The following is a 13,485-nucleotide window of genomic DNA, read 5'->3' as shown; positions in this document are numbered from 1 at the left end:
TTTTTTTTTTTTTTTTTTTTTTTTTTTTGTAGGCTGGAACTTGAGAAATGCCAAACAAATGTAATCACTTCTCAACCGCAGACGGAGTCATCAAGCTCAGTCTGTGATTAGCAGCAAACATGAGGGCCTCTGAAAGGCAGTGCAGGAACAAATGAGTCAAAACGGCCACCAGCACCTCTAAAACCATCAGGACCTCCAGATTACACAAAAATGACTTCATCTGGGGTCGAAGCAAATTGTTGGTAGATGGAGATGACTCAGGCACACTAGGTTCGAGTCTGTCTTTCCCGAAAATGGTCTACTTTTTTCTCTCATAGGCTTTGTAAAATTCCATACAAAGCTAGTTCATGGGCCCTGAACTGTTCTGTTTAGTTCCAAGGACGCTGTTGGCATCAACAGGGCAAAAATGAGCAACAGTAATATCACGGAGATGACGACGCTTTCATAACCTGCAGCTTCGAGAAACACCTCCTTGGCATACCCACCTTTAAGTTGTTTGTGGATAGGCAGAAGCAGGGAAGTTAATTACTTCCTGACTACGACTTTAAATCATTTCTGTGCTAGTTGCATTCTGGAACGGCCAGAGGTTTCTGGATCTGTTTTTATGAATTTCCCTATGTTTTACTCTCTTTCCAACTTTCACCTCTCTCCAAAGGTTAGCATGAGGCAAAGGATATTAAAAGAAAGCCCAAATCATCAAATTCTGACTCTCACCAACTTAGGCAGCTTTTCTTCTACCAATCACCCTTTTCCTCTGAATAATAAAATATATTTAATTTAAGCCTTTGTCTTAAAGAAATTCCGTCTCTGAATTGACACAAACTCTTTTCAAAGACTTTAAGTCTTTGTTTAAAGTGTTTTCTCTGCCCAAGTCCACAAACAACAGATCCTTTAATATGTTGTTTTTTTCTTTTGAACTTCATGGCTGATTGGCTTGATCAAAGAAGGGAAACCACGCCGATTCTACATACTTTCTTTACTGAAAATTTTTTTGGAAAATCTAAGCAATCGAGGGATAAGAGAAAATGATGAAATAATGTAACATATTGCTCTGTAAATATCCTGAGTCTTCTGGAAGTAAGTTCACTCTTGTAGAGCAGTGATGTACTTAGAAAAATTCCACTTAAGAAAATGAACGCTTTCAAAATGATGTGGTCTTTAATCATTTAATCTTGGGCAGGAAGACAAGAGTGCTAATGTTCAGCAGAAATGTTAAGAATCCAGGCAGGATACTGTTTTTCTTACCAAACCTATAGGTTCTTCTGATGTAGTCTAAAATGAAAGGTAATTGGCATCTTGGTCACACGTTTGTACTGTCCCAAATACTTTCTGGTTACTGTCCCCATAAATATAGGGACACTAGAAAATGCTCTACACATTTCGAACAGTCTTTTAAATATAGAACAGGATGTTTATAAGTTAAAGTGTAATAGTGTTAATGTATCAAAACTGATGCTGGTGCTGGGCTATTCTCTCTGTCACCAGTAAGGTGCCCTCTGTGCTCTTTGCATATAAACGCAGACTGTAACTTCAAAAGAAAAAGATGATGTCAGTTTCCTAATGAAATGACAGTACTAGGATCGGTCCAAAGAGTGGATGTAATTTAATAGTCTGCCCTCCTTAAGATACACATGAAGTACATAGTTAGTCAGTCTCATCATCCCTTAATTTATTTATACTTATTTATCTTTACAAATCTGGCATTGACATTTGTTTCCTTTCTCTCAGATTCAAAACCCAATCCTATAAGTGCACCATCAGTTTATGCTGTTTATTTCACTCCTGTTTTTAAAGGGTGAAGTGTAAAAATCACCCTTTAAATGTTATTCAGATTAAAACTTGCTCTTTCCCTGCACATTAAGACAGTGACATCTGTGAACAACAAAGAATTTAATTAAAACTTGCAAACAAAAGTCTTCCTAGACCAATGATATTTAAACTCAAGTGTAAAAGAAGGTGAAAGGAGTGAAGTTGGGGGGAGTGAAATGTAAAAAGGCAATTTAAAAATTTAGGTATTGGGTTTCATTGTAAAATTCCATATGAAGCTTTAGAATCACTTCCCCAGACTATTCCTTTTAGGCACCAAAAGCCCTGGGCAGATGGACAAGTCATTTCAACTTAGTGTGACCTGCCACTGTATTAGGACAACTCACCTGAAAGGGAAGAACTCAGACTATAAAGTTAAGCGTCTCTTTGTCTTTAAATATTATTTTTAAAATTTTAGACACAGCATGACAGCTGAAGGTTATCAACCACTAACCTGGAGCTGAACATCAGTTTCCATCTCTTAAGTCTAACGGTTGTCTGCATAACCATATCTACCCTGATTTCACCCAAAGAATCTCTTAGCTTCATCAGTTTACAAAATGGCAACAGATACAGCATGAATATGGAAGGAGGGCCATCACACAGTGGCCAGAAATGCTCCTCATGTGCCCTTATTTGGGAATAGGAAGAATATAAAGCATTTCTAAGAAGGATATGTTTGTGCTTTCCCAAAAATGAGTGCCAGAGCCTTTCCTAACATTTTTGCAGAAGCGGTTATTCAATTTTTATTATTATCTGAAACTAAAATTCTAGATGGACAGTTGAGATCAAGACAGCCAACTTCATAGGTATTTAACATTTGACATCATGACTGATACACCGTGGATGACCATTAAGCATTTTTCAAATGAATTGGTCTAGAAATAATAGTGCAAGTTTCAATGCCCATCTTTTGATGGTTCCTGTTGACAGATTTTGTTACTTTCCCTCTCCTACTTCTTTTTCAAGGGTAGAAAACAAGTTCCAAATTCTGCAACAGAAGTTATTTAAGCAGCCCAGGGATGTGAAAGTTGGGATTAGAGCTTCCAGGAGGGAGCAAAAATAAACTTCTTGCCTGTGAACCTGTGAGTCTCCCACAATGAAATCTAGCTCATCACCAAAAATGCTCCGCAGGATACCACATGAGCAAGTGAAAATTAGAACTGCACAAAAATGTTTGCTTGAAAAGTGAAACTAGTCAACCTTGGGCTTTCTGCCAAATTAAATTTCTGCCAGAAATTCTCCTGTTATTACATATCTGGAGAAAGCAATTAGAAAAATATTGTAGCTAAAAAATTCCAGATACATTCATGTCTCCATCACACTTTGGCACAGAAGAAAACAGTACCCTCCCTGCCCAGTGGGCCAAGCATAGGAGTATGGGCAGAACATGCAAACACTGATACACACACATTTTTCCTTGGAGGACCATCTCATCACAAGCAGTATCCTGTTTGTTTTGCGAGATCTAGGAGGAGGACCTCAGTAGGCTTTCAGGGTGTCCCAGTGCACTTCCGAGTTGGAAGCTTGCCAAGGAAAGCAGATGTGACAGAAAGCCGTAGGTCTCATTCACCAGCAGTGCAGGGCCTGAGGAAAATGTCATAAACCTCACCAAACCTGACACTTGTCATTACAGAGAGTATCTCAGAAGGAGGAATTAAAAATGCTCATGCTTTGCAGCACTCTTTGCATTGTTCTTTATAAAATCTCAAACCTGAGTACGGAGTTGGTGAGTAGCTTAGATCGGGTACAAACAACACTCATCTATCATGACCAGTCTCCTGAAAAATTCCTGACACCTGACCATGTATAGTCTCCTGGGCCTCCCTAGTCTTCTGTTTTTGTCTTACCATACTCACTCCATCAGCTTTCGGCTTCATCTATATTATGCCCAGTGCCTATCTCTGATGACTACTTAAGTCCTAACTGTACACTGCCAAACCTTTTAAAATTCAACATATTCTTTTTTTTTTTAAAGTATTACCCACAAACTTGTTTCCATTCTCAAATTTTCCAGTTGTATATTAGAATAGACAACACCTGGGATTGTCAGGAATAATGGTGAATGTGATAAGGAGTCAATATATATATTATATTATGTATTATATAGAGAGAGAGGCAGCCTTGGGATGGAAGCAAAAATCGTACATTAGGGGAAAATGTTGAATTGGTTTTTGGTGAGGTGAATTTAGCTCAAGAACGGGGACAAATGAAACAAGGGGGGGTCAATGGAAGCTGTACCATTGCAGCTGACAATGGGGTCCTCTGAGGGAGCATTAGGTCTAATATGGTTCCTTTAAGCACTTAGATCCATCCCTGAAGCCTGGAGCCAGGCGCCCTTAACTCCAGGCCTCTAATTCTCCTGAATTGTTCTTGGCCTTAGTTTGAAATGCATGCCCAAGTCTATCACAGGCTCCAGTCCTACTTGTTTCTAGTCCTCTTTACTTCTGACTTTGCCATTTATTTTCCTGTTTATTTTGGCTCCATCCCTCAAATATGATGCATTGCACCTTTCATTGGCTCATGATCTTTTGCTTTCTTTTATTTTTTTAAAGATTGTTTTATTTATTTGAGAGAGAGAATGAGTGCATGAGTGAGAGGGCCAGAAGAAGAGAGAATCTCAATCAGATGTCTCGCTGAGCAGGGTCCTGAGATCATGACCTGAGCTGAAATCAAGAGTGGGATGCTTAACTGACTGAGCCACCCAGGTGTCCTGATTTTTTGCTTTCTTTTCAAGTTTTTGGATTCTTCTTTGCCTTTGCTGCTCAGATTCCCTTGATAAACAGTCTGGTCCCTACAGTCCCATCTTTCAGTGCCTCCCTCCCTCTGAGTATTCTCTTTACATCTTCACTCAGACACTGCCAAGTGGACCAAGATACAGAGCAATGAGACAAATAAAAGCAGAGAAGCCGATGGGCAGACTGTGTTGAGGAGGGGACGATTATGCTGGGGGCCAAGATCAGTTTTAGTAGAAAATAAAGAAAACTGTGGTCTATATGTCAAGAGTCCAAGAACTAAGTCAAAGCAATGACGAGGTTCAATAAGTGGCTGGGAGCAGCTCCATCAGAAAAGGGACAGAGTCATTAGGATTGAGGGTAGTCAAAGGGTTCGATTTCTTGAAGTAATGTGATGTTGACATCAAGAATAATAGGAAGGTTATTGGTTTCAAGTGCTGGAATTATTATAATAGAAAGAGAGCACTTAATAGCTTTCTACAACTCCAGAGAGGACAGAAATTTAATTTGAGCTGAAAAGTGCATCTCTGCAAGGTAAGGATGCCTTTAACAACAGAATACTCTATTAAATCAGGTAGCTGATTTTCTCGCTTAAACAGTTTTTAGTGTGGTGTTTTTTGTTTTTTTTTTTTTTTGAATGTTCAGCGTCTAGGAAAACTTAGTACTTTGTTTTCTTATCTTGCTCTCCGAGAAAGAGATAATGGTTATTATGCTGTACTAGCCTCATACGTTAAACAACAATAATGACAGTAATAGCAGAAGCTTTTACGACATTTGCTATGTACCAGGCACTATTGTTTAAGTCGATCCACAAATACGAATTTATTTAATCCTCAAAACAACCTTATGAGGTAGATATTAATAGAATCCCCATTTTCAGATGAGGAAATAGACACAGAGATATTAAATAATTTGCCTGAAGTCATCCAGTTGGTAAGTGTAAGAGTCAGAATTCAAAACCAGGCAGTCTGGTTCCAAAGTCTGTGTTTAACTAACTAGAGTTCAGGTGATAGTATTTTCTGATTTCCCAATAAAGTGTTATCTGGGGTTTATTTGGAACCTCTTCTGGCCCTACGAGATAGTGTTTGTTTGGTTCTGATAAACTGAGGACACTGTATACATCTTAAGGATAATTTCAGTTTTAGGGTTAAGGAATATATTCCTTAGATAGGAGGTCTTTAATAGACATGAGATAAAAAAGAAGGAAGACGAAAGACAAGGAGAGAGAACATGTTATATTATCTGAGAAATCTTTCTGATTTCAAGAACTATTCAGATTGATTAAAATGTAAAGATGGTATCAGTAATGAAATTTTATACATCAGCTCCTGGAACTTTTAAAATAAACCTATCCATGGGTAAATATTCCCATAGAAAATGTTTATGTTTACTATTATTCCTGCTATTGTTATAAAAATGTAGTTTGGCACTTTCTCAATAAATGTTTACAAAATTTTGTGTCAGGCTCTCCACACAATGTTATGCAAAGAATAAAAAGAAATGTCATTGTGGATGATATTGTGGTTATTGGCTTTTGTCTGAAGATTAGTTTTCTTTATTTGAGCATCCAAATGCACTTTGAGAATGTAAAAGAAAGGGAAAACAATACGAAGGCAGAAGTAACACCATACTTTACAGAAAAGAATATACACATACATATATATATGTATGTAAATATATATGAGCATGATGGAACGTAATGGAAAGAAGTGGTAATAACAGAATATAATGACACAGTCAAGAAGCTGGGACCAGTTGGGTTGAAGTGGTGAGATAAATGAAAAGAGGTGAACATTGAAGTCTGAGGTAATTTACTGCTTCTATTTAAAGGGTGGAGTATTAGAAACTATAAATAGTTTTGAGTTGATAACTGCAATAGCTGGACTAGATCTTTTCAGGAAAAAAAAAGATAGTGACTTAAGCACAAACACATGCCTTCCTTTCAAATTTCACTTCTCTGATATTTTACAGAGTAAAAGTCGGGGCTGTTGTCCAGTTCTGGATGACCGATGGGTGATGAATCCTAAAATTATTCCCATTTCAGAATGAGTCAGGGACTGCAGCAGACATGCACTAATACAGTTACATTCCTAAAAATATATGGTTTTGAGTCTTCTGGGACTAGAGGGCAAGCATAGTTTCTTCTGAAGAAGTAAAGGCCGTAATGAGGTTCTGCTCGCACTCTGAGCATACTGGGATGGTTCAGGGGACAGAAGGAACTCAGCGAGCTGCTGCTTGCCGTCAGGTGTTCTTCCTTTGGTATCCCTAGCTCTAGCCCCTGTGTTCCAGTTGAAAACTGCTGCTGGGCTTCACCCTTGTAGCAGAACAGCGGACTTCCACACTATATAGCACTCAGGAAAATGGCTTGGGATACAACAGAAAGCAGACGCAGTGAATTTTAGATAGAGCTTGTAGCTGGAATTGACAACCTCTAATAATGTGAACAAACTCTGTTCTTGTCTCTTTTCCAGAAATATTCCAACTTAGCAATAAAACCCTTGTGTGGAGAGTCAAAAATTCTAACTTACACAACAGGTACATTAAAAGGTAATCCTTAGCTTTACAAAAAGATTTTTCGTTGTTTCCCTGGAGCGCGTATTTACTATGTTACCTATGAACCTCAAATTATTTGACAAAAAGGCTTACTGGCTAGATAAGGTAAGGCTAAATTATTATGACAGTATTGACGACAAACAAACAAACAAAATTATCATCAACAACAGAGAAATATAGTTAAAAAACCCACTCACTTTATAATGTAAATTCTACCTACATTTTATTTCAGTGCAATTAAGTTCCTATGAGTTAAAAAATTAAATTAAATGATATTCAAACATTAGTTTATATTCATTCCACATTTACTGAACTTTAAATGAAGAACACTGAGAACATGTTTGGAAACCATTTATAATGCTGGACTTTGCTTGTAAAGTTAATGGTGATACGATTTTTTTTTTTTTTTAGCTCTTCAATGTTAGTAACTACCAAGTTAATGCATTTAGAAATACACATGCTGATATATTCAGATTCTTTAAGAAGATGTTACTGTATCTTTTACAAACAGAGAAATTTCCCAAAATAAATTCTTTTAGTATCATATTTATTTTAAATCATGTGTATGCCTGGAACAATTTAGCAATTACTTACTTTCGAACAGTCAGATATATCTAAAGTGTTCAGTTCACCAGGCAGCAGGATATATCCTGCAAACAATTAGAAAAATGTAGAAGACAAATCTACCTGAAGGTCTGCTGGAAAGAGCAGCGAAAAATCATGTGCCAGTGAGAAGGCAGTGGGGGAAAGAGCTCATCTAACACAGAAGATGATGAGCGAACTTAAATGCTTAGTAAAATTAAAAAAATAAAACAATCATCATATCTTTAATTTTAACTGAATATGTGGATCAGATCTCCTTTCCCACAATTTTTCATAATTTTTAATAGGAAATACAAAACAAAAAGCATTAAAAACCTGCAGGAAAAAAGGACCTTATTAAGGTGTACCTCGAAAGGTATTGCAAGTCATGGGAGTGGAATGGGACTGGGTTGATGTTATGGCATAAAGCTTTGTTGAATGACATATAGAATTGAAATAGAAGTCAAGAGACTTGGCTTCTAGCTCTCTGTGCTTAATAAGAGTTAATGTTCCTTTGCCCTGGTTTTCTTATCTAGACTTGAAAGCGTTACACCAAATAGTCACTGAGGTTCTTTGTGCTATCTGTGTAATAAATGCCTTTTATACTTGGCAATATTTTAAGAAGTCCAGCCACTCTACCAGGAATTTGGATTACCTACTGTACAGCTCACTGGCAGATTATTTTCATGCCATCATTTAGGCTCTCAAAAAGTCGGTAAATAGAGACATATCATCATCTGTTATATCTAAACTGATACAAATAATTCACTGAGTTTGCTGATTTTCAACATTTTTAAGAAGATAAAATCTTTGCTCCTTTTGTTGCCCAATTGTTATTGTCCTTTGTGCTTTTACTCGTTATACTGTACAAATCAAAAATATTCAGGTTAGTTAAGTTTGCGAGAAATGGATTCTAATGATTAGGAAAGTAAATAGTATGAAAGTTTTCCTCTGGAGTTCATAGGCAGCAGTTCAGAAGAGAAGAGATTTTGCAGACATATGTGACATAAAAAAAAAAAAACAAAAAACAAAAAACCTTGGCCTTTGTCCCTGGCTCCTACAACTCTTAGAATCTCTTGATTGGTAGTGTCTTTGGTATGCTAATGAGATGACTCCTGGTCTCTTGTGGGGGTTAAGGGGGAGTAGAAATGGCTTCAGGATGGGAGCTCATTGCCAGACAAAACAACTCAGTGATTAAAGAGTTAGAACATTCAACCCCACTTCCCACCTTGGAGAGGGAGAAAAGGGCTAGAGATTGAATCCAATAACCAGTAGCCAATGATTTAGTCAATCATCCTACGTAATGAAATCTTGATGAAAACCCTAAACAACAGGGTTTGGTGAGCTTCTAGGTTGGTGAACACATTGATGGGTATGGAGCCCAGAGAGAGTGTGGGGCTCTGCGCCACTCTCCTCCACCCCCCTTTGCCCTATGCATCTCTTCTATTTGGCTATTCTTGAGTTAGTGGCTGAAATGGGGGCAGTCTGTGGCGTCTGCTCTAACTCTGGGGATTAGTATGAAAATTGAATTAAGTTGTATACCCAGTTGGTGTCAGAGAATTGGAGAATTGTTTGGTGGCACAAAACACCACACATGTGTTGTCAGGAAAACAACAACAACAACACTGCAACATATCACACAGTCATATAAAGACTATGCATCTATGTGGAATAAATCAGTGTTCTAAAAAAGTTACTTCTGAATTAGAAAAAGCTGAAGTTACCCGCCATTCTGCAAGGGATGAGCCTGTAATTTGAATGATCAAGTGTCTGCTTCAGAAGCAAAACAAATGAACAAAAAACAAATTACAATTTAATTAAATTTCAAAGTGTAACTTGAATGCTTCAAAATAGGAGGTGGGAAGCAAATAAAAAGGACAATGTAATGTCAATTAAGTTCTGTCCCCCAAAGATTGTTCAATCAAAAATGTTGGAATTACACCGCCAAGCACTTATTAAGTGTCTGCCCTGCTCTATAAATTACTGAATCTAGACATGACTCCCAGCTACGAATCAGGTCTTAAAAAATGGTCTCTTAGTGCCCAGAGTTGTGTGTCTGTGTGAGGCAAAGACAGAGAGGAAACAGAGAGGAGAGGAAATAGTTCCCAGGACCAAGATTACCAGGAGAGTTCAACTCCAAATCGCCTCATCATAAGTAATATTTTACCAAACAAGTAAAAAGAACACTGACGTACATAAGTTGTTCAATTGTGCTAAATATGAGAGACAGAACAGGGGAGCTGGCTGACTAGAGACAGCTATCAGTGGTAGACAGCTGGAAATGATCTATGAACTCTGCAGGCTTTTTACCCAAAAATAACACAAAAAAACCCAGAGGAAAGGCAACCAACCCTCTCTTCCTCTGCAATCACAGAAGACTTGAGGCCTAGGCTGACATTTTTGCATGAACATCTTTTGAAGTAAAGCCCTCTGTGATCATTAAAGAATGTCTACTTGTATTTTTCCGGTGGTTGAAGGAAGCCGTATCTTAAAGATGCCCAACATCAGACGAAAGCAGAAACATTTCCTCTGGACTACATTCCTCCCAAACAGCTGGCACTTTGCCATATTTGCAGACATCCCAATGCTGACTTTAAAAGATGGGACTAGTTGTTCATTTACATGTTAATAGTAAGAAGGTAAAATATTCAAAGATTAGGCAGAGAAGTAGAGAAATATTTAATCATAGAATTCAAGACTCCCTCATTTCTGATCCAATATTTTGCCACTCTATGGTAATATCTTTAAAACTCAGAACAGGTGCTCTTTCATATTAAAATTCATGGCTTTGAATGTAGCTGAGGTAAATATTTTACTCGTCCTTTGGCACTCTGCACATGAAATTTTAAAATAATTTAAACAACCTACAGCTCGTCAGTGACCAAATGGAGCTCTGGTAAAAATAAATATCTTTCAGTTCAGCACCAGCTGGCTATATTTAAACCCTGTATTATGTAATCTTAAAGTGTCCTTGCTTTTAGTTGGTGTCTTTAGATATTCTGTTATAATGCCTGTCCCAAATCACTTCAATCTCTAACATCTAAACACTTAAGGCACAACAGGACCAAATTAAAGCGTTCACAGGCAATCGAAGACAGAAAAAATCCATTTGAAACAGTATATAGGCCATGATACCTTTAAAGTAAAATCTCAGTCTTCTCTCTTTAAGTTTGTAGTTACTATAATTAGGGCTGGCAGATCCAACTGGCAGTGCTTTTCTTAATTCTGCAAAACATCTAAGAACCTGATTCTTTAATCCTTACTCCAGTAATACTCCCAAAGGAGATGAGACTGTGGCTGGGGCAAGAAGTACAAAATCAAACTAAGGCTGGAAAAAGAATAATTTTCAATATATTCGTCTGAGCAAGCTGCAACAGTTGAAGATAATTTAAACTCTTCCTTTCCCTCACCAAATTCCAAGTAACACAATTTACATTTTTTAGTATATTCATTGTGTATTTTATTAATTTATGGTCATAGAAGCTACACTAATTTTTTTAGTTTTCTCTTTTAGCTATAAGCTAAAGTATAATTTTCACTCGTGACTTTAGCTTAAGGTTTGGTTCATTATTCTTCAACACCAACTATGAAACATGCTAAGTATTTGGCAGAGATTAATATACGAAGTCTTACATATAATAATATAAAGTCATACCAAATATTGTCATAAAAACAAAATCTGACTGGATATTTTCTTTTATAACAATTACAATTTGACCTATGGTCTTCATTGATCTCAAGCAATCAGTGAGAACATATTACAACCCAGGAAGCAGATATATATCAATGACTATATCACACATACCTTTTGTAATAGTTAGACCTAACTCCGAGTTAGTGAAAATGTCATGTATCTTTACAGTTCTTCGCCGATGAACTTCCTCCCTTGTTTCATGTACAGCAAATTTCCCAGTCCCCTGAAAGCAGTCGGTTGAGTGGAGGCCGGCTCCACGGAAGGGTCTATCAAGCAAGTAGATGGGACGGCTGAATTTATTTTAGCCCTGCGTCTAAAGGATGCAACTTGGCACCTATTTTTAGGAACTGAGCTCTGTATAGGTGGGGCCTGAGTCAACTACTCTTTTCAGAAGTGTGTCTCTGAGGGCACTCTGCCTCATAGTGTCCTCAGTAATGTATGCATGGCTTTAACACATGTGCAGTCAATCAAACCCCCTTCTGCAGCCATGACCATCAAGCCAACTCTCAACTTCGAAAGGAAGCCTAAACAACAACAAGCACCGATAAGGAAAAGGAGGGATTAAAGGCTTTGAATTACTCTCATCCGTTTGAATAACTTTAATCTTTAAAGAGTCAAGAATATGAAGATAAAGCAGGTAGAAAAAGTTCTAATGTATCCCAGTCAAATTTGGATCCTCAGGAAGAGGAAACATTATTTTTATTTAGAACTCGTTCTTAGGTATGGAAAATGTTTGTTTGCTTTTTGAGGCTTCACATGCAAGGAAAACACTATTGTAGTTTTGTATAAGTAAAGAAAGTGCTCTTTGGTTAAAAAGAGTGAGGAAAGAAGAGATAAGAAGGCGTTCTAGCTTAAAATTATTTGGCGTGAGGAAGAGCAGTCAGGGCAAGGAGTCACCTCACATGCTCCTGAGATAATAATATTAAATATCCTTTGCTGCCTCCCTACTTACTCAGCATGACCTGACCTAGAAGAAAGTAGAACTCACCAAGAATTGCTATTTAGCTCCACAATGCCAAGACCTAATATATCCTAAGTAAATATTAAACAACCAACTTCCCCTATCTTTCCTCTCTTGTATTATTTTCCTTGTGCAGTGTTAAGTGTGTATACTAATGGCCTCACATCAAATACAAATAAAGAGGAAATTGTCCTTTGACTTAAGGAAAGCACTTGACATGTATATACTCTTGTACAAAATGTTAATAAGTGAGCTCACTCCCATATTATTTACTAAGAAAGACCAGTATATACATTTTTTCCATATACGATATTGATTTCTATTAAAAGTAGGTCGAGGAGTGATATCCCTGCCGATTAACTCCAAGAAAAGCCTTCTAAAATGGTGTTCCTGTATATTCCACAAGATCTTTCAGGGCCAGGAGCCAGTAGAGTCTAATTATTTTAGATTGTGCTGTCCAATGTGGTAGCCAGTTGTGGCCATTTAAATTTTAATTGATTACAATTAAATAAAGTTAAAAATTCAATTCCTCACTGTGGCATTAGCTATATTTTAAGTACTCAATTGTCACATGTGGCTAGTGGCAATGTATTAGCCCCTATATAGCACATTTTCATTATTACAGAAAATTCTATAGACAATGCTTATTGAGAGCACAGGATTGCAACACAGCTTTGATACTAACTAAACTCTTTGGCAAGTTTCCCATGTTGTGTAAGCTTCACTTTACTCATCTATGATTAAACACCACTAAGTTTATTTACTTTAAATGGTTGCTGTGGAGATTAAATAGGATAATATATAGGGGCACCTGGGTGGCTCAGTCAGCTAAGTATCTGCCTTTAGCTCAGGTCATGATCCTGGGGCCCTGGGATCCACCCCCACATCAGCTCAGGCTCCCTGCTCAGTGGGGAGACTGCTTGTCCCTCTCCCTCTGCTCCTCCTGCCCTTTGTGCTTTCTATCTCAAACAAGTAAATAAAAATTGTTAAAAATAAAATAATATATATAAAATACTTCAGTCTAAATCTAGGACAAAACATTTATTTTAAAATGATTATTGTTACATTACCTTGCTATATATTTAAATGGCACTAGATCTAAAATCACAATAGTTTGAAGTTATGAAGATGGATCCTACAATGTGTATGCAGTC

General features: G+C 37.3%; 1 protein-coding gene across 2 annotated transcripts in view; it reads right to left on the bottom strand.

Moving 5' to 3' along the window:
* The window catches only part of XIRP2 (xin actin binding repeat containing 2), a 71,588-nt gene extending 59,936 nt beyond the window's left edge, over positions 1–11,652 (bottom strand). For both annotated transcript variants that reach the window (XM_019804422.2, XM_019804423.2), the window contains exon 1: positions 11,482–11,652. The gene's annotated coding sequence lies outside the window, so the exon portion shown is untranslated. The remainder of the gene's footprint in view (positions 1–11,481) is intronic.
* Positions 11,653–13,485: the final 1,833 nt, after the last annotated feature.

The sequence above is a fragment of the Ailuropoda melanoleuca genome, chromosome 2 (genome assembly GCF_002007445.2).
Source record: "Ailuropoda melanoleuca isolate Jingjing chromosome 2, ASM200744v2, whole genome shotgun sequence".
Lineage (NCBI taxonomy): Eukaryota > Metazoa > Chordata > Mammalia > Carnivora > Ursidae > Ailuropoda > Ailuropoda melanoleuca.
The sequence above is the reverse complement of the archived record's forward strand: the minus strand, read 5'-3'. Positions and strand labels throughout refer to the sequence as shown.